Here is a 4,309-nt window from a genome sequence, read left to right on the forward strand (position 1 = left end):
GAGTAGGAAAGAAATCCCTTTACAGGTGAAGTCTCTCAGGAGCCTGGTGAGTTTGCAGAAATGACTGTGGGTGATGGCAAACATGTCCTGGCTGGCACAGCACACGCCTGGACTTGAAACCAAGAGCCAGGGCTGCTTGGCATGCTGTAGTTGCCCTGGCTTTGCTGGGTGGCTCAAGCAATGGGGGCTTGGCGGGAACTTGGATCTCTGTGAATAGGGAGGAGGAATTAGAAATTACGGGTTTTGGCCCAATCCATTTTAATTCTGCAGTAATTCAAGCTCCCAGGTGTGGTGGCAGCGGAGAGAAGCCCACGCTCGAGTCTTTCTGAGACTCTTGGGATGTGCTGGGATGATATGAGTGGGAAATAGATGGTAACGGGTACTTCTCATGGCCCCATCTTTAACTCCCAATGATTCTGGTGATCATTTTACACTATGCTGTTTTCCAGAGGAGCACACATATACAGCTGGTCTTCAGCAGCTGGGCTGAGGTACTTTTACTTGTATAGGTAAGTTGCAGACTTCTGCAGCGTCAGGAACAGGTATTCTTTGGGAGCTGCTACACTGTGCAATGCAAGACAAGATTTTGTTTTACTTTGTTTTGGTTTTTTGGTTCTGATTACCTATAACGGAATGCAAAATTGTCAGAAGAGGTCAACACCCGTAAAACTCACATTTTACTGTCATCCTGTAGCCAAATCAGTGATAAGAGCTCTTTTCTGTTCTTACAGTAGGAAATCAGGCAAGGCTGCAGCAAGCCCCGCTGTGGGGGTACTGGTTACTGGTGACTGTCTGCTTTTATTTGCTGAGCTCAAAACTTCTGCTACTTCTTAAGCATTTCATGCTCTTGCTTGCCTGTAGTATTACCACGTTCCCAAACTGAGCCAAGAGAAATGACAGAGGTGTAAATGAATAGGTGTTTTGCTCAAGGACTCCCAATTCAGTAAACTGTTGGGTTGTTTCAGTGTTGTTGGGTTTATGGGAGGCCCTGACAGCAAAGATCTGACGGTGGTTTTCTATTGCTTTCCTTCTGCTCTGTTGAAGAGAGTGGTTTCACGTCTCTGCTCTGTAATGGCAGTAATGCTTCCTCCTTCTGATTCATGTAATTATAATGTTTTATAAAAATTTCATTTTAGTGTGCTCATGAATATGCCTGGAGCTGAGATTGTCTTCCACAGAGAACCATTCCTTTTCTAGTGGTTCACACTGTATCTTGATTAGGTCCCACTTTGTTTTTCCTCCTTAAAAGTAGATTTTCCAGTTCCTTTCCCTGGATGTTCTTCAGCTGTATCACCAGAACAAAGCAGAGGTCTATCTTCCCCTGTTGCCCTATCTCTAATTCTGTGCTGTTGGACTTTTTGGCTGGTAGCATTTATAAACCTGTTCAATTTCTTTTGTTGCAAAGTTTTGCCTGACGATGGAAACTGCAGCACATCCACCTACAACAGTGGCCACAGGCGTGGCTGACAGCAGGCCACTATTTGCTTGGTGACGTCATGTGTCCTGTTGAAAGCAGCAAGGTTTTGGCACTAATACATATTTCCAGGCCAGTACTGGCTTCAGTCTGGTCAGCACAACCCTCTGACATCTCTGTCCTCAATCACCCATCTCGATGTGCCCATTGGTCAAATCAGCTACAACTGGAGCCGACAGCGGGAAGAGCTAATCAATGCCCAGCTTGCTGCACGACACTAAATCGTGGGACTCTGTTCCCACCCTGCTCCTTAAATGCGAGCAGGAGACGAGTTTGCATCTAAAAATCTGTCCCATGGTACCTGGAATTGGGTACTCAGAAATTATTACATCCCAAACTTGAGCCTGTCTTCTACAGGCATAGGTCTCTCTGTCTTTCAGGTTTGTCCCCCAGAAGAATAACCTCCGCTCCTGTCTGAGAAGATATTTGGCTGCAAAAAGCAGTATTGATTGTGGCAAGCCCAATGTCTCAAAGCAAGACATTCCTTTTTTAGATCAGCAGTGCTAGGCTCTTATTTCCAAGTATTTGGGGGATTCCTGGATAGCCTTCTCCTTCCAAGAGCACAATCTTATATCCACAGATCTTCTATTTGCCAGTGGTAGCACCAGGATATTTAATGAGCTATTTGTGGTTAGAAACCAGTTGGTAAAACTCCAGGTTGTACCAGCTGGCCTCAAAACAGCCAGCGTAATTGCAGATCGATGTTGAAAAACTGCTCAGGAGAAAGATCTCCTCTTTTTGTGTAAAATAGATAGATGCCTCTGTCAAGAACAACAATCCTTGGCATAAACCTCATTCCCTACTAACCACAAAGCCCCTGTCACCATAAACTCACCTAAGATGAAAACTTTAACATCTGGCACCTGTATGAGCAGTCCAGCATCGAGTGCTGCTGTGTTTAGTCTCTAATGCTTCCTGACAGTCCTGCCTCTCCAGCTGCTCTGCAGCCACCTGGGAGGTCGTCAACAGGCATTTGCTTGGGCTTTGTCAGTGCTATCCAGCTCAGCCCACGCGTGTGAGTGAGCGATAGGCAGTTTAGAGTTGTGGAGGAGTTAGCTCGCTTGCTTTCTGGCTGTGTAATGCCCCTTCTAGCCCAGACTGCAGGACTATGCAGGGGTAAGCGGATCTTGGTGTTCAGCAACACCAGGGGCTCAGGAACTGCTGTGATGCAGGTGACTGAAGACGCCAGGGGCAGCAGATGAAGGGTGAAGAAGATGGCTATCTGCGCTGGGAGGCAAGGAAAGGAGGGAGACAGGGTCTCTGAAAGTCCCCGCTCATCCAGTCTCAGACCAGGATTTGGAGGGGGGGGGTCGTTTCAGTCATCCTGTCCTACAGTGCTGCTGCCACTGGTTTTTTGCTGCTGGGGCCCAGAGGCAAGGCTCGGTCCTGGAGCCGTGCAGGAGAACCCTCCAGCAAGGGCAGGGCGCTCAAGCCACACTCCAGTGCTTCACACAGTCCATGGCAGCAAGGACAAACAGAGTAAGGACAGACGGACACAGCTGCTGCCATGCAGGACCAGGCCTAGTGCCCGCCGCGCTGGAAGAAATCAGAACCATCAACTTTATCACTGCCATAACATATTCCAAGCGTTGCTTTCACCTCCCATCCTTTGCACAACCGTGATTTTATTTGCTCTTCTTGGAACTTTTAAATTTGTAATTCCAAAATTCAGGGATATGGTGAGATATAGGAGGGGAAATAAGATTTCCTCTTCTATTTCACACAGGCTCAACCGGATAGTCCCACAGAAGTGAAAAACAAGAGAGTTCAGAGGTGTGTGTCACACACACTGTGGAAGTAGAATCCGGACCGGAGGAGGGCCCAGTGCAGAGGGTGTGAGATGAGGAGAGCCTCGAGGGTGCTCAGCACCTTTCCACGTCACTGTCCTGCATTGAACTAGTGCAGATTCAACCACGTAATTCTGTTCTCATTTCTTGGTCGTGCTCAACAGGCTTCTAAAGCAGTAAAACCCACAGGTCTAACTGTAATGTAATTACTCGCATACCTAAACAATTCAGTTATATTTACTGCGTGCTTAGGGCATGAAATTTAGAAGAAGTACAAAGAGTCACAGTCGGCTAGGTGGGGTGGGGATGGGATATTTTCAGAGTGCTCCAGCCATCTGCCCCTATCGTCAGTGCAATGACAGAGAGTCACTTTTAGAGAAATTCGTCCTATCCAAAACAAACCTCTAAAGTGCTGTAGAATGGAAGATATTTCCTCTCTGGAAGTTTCACTGACACCATTTTTTTCAGAAGAATGCAATTACCAGTGGTGTTACCTCAAGGGGACCACAGAGGCTCGTCGCACAGCCTTGATAGGCCAGGTACCCAAGCTTTCGGGAGAGGTGGCGTCTGGGAGTGGTGCAGATGCTTACATCGCTATTGCTGCACCCGGAGCTGGGCGGTGCTGTCAGCATTTCTGGGGTTTCTTTGTCTTGTCTTTTAATACTTGGAAATGTGAAAAGGGTGCTCACATTTTTTATGAGCAGAGCATGGTGGAAAGCGTTTCCCCAAAGGTCATTCTGCAACACGTCTGGCTGTGGATAGGACTGGAGGAGATTTCTATAGCTGCTTCAACACCATAATCACTCGTTTTAACGCCACATGGGATAATCACAGTTACCAAGCCTTGCCTTCTGCATGAGGCCACGTGGGATCATCACAGTTACCAAGCCTTGCCTTCTGCATGACACAGGCTGCAGCATTTTCTTCTGCATTCTGAAGTATGATGAAGATTTTCACACTGACAACTGTGCAAGGTTTTATTCCTTTTTTTCCTAATCCTCCCTTATTTGTTCCACTCAGCATCATTTCTCCTTTCCATTTCTCTTTC

Source organism: Buceros rhinoceros, unplaced genomic scaffold, assembly GCF_000710305.1.
Source record: "Buceros rhinoceros silvestris isolate BGI_N320 unplaced genomic scaffold, ASM71030v1 scaffold5733, whole genome shotgun sequence".
In the NCBI taxonomy this organism is placed as follows: Eukaryota; Metazoa; Chordata; class Aves; order Bucerotiformes; family Bucerotidae; genus Buceros; species Buceros rhinoceros.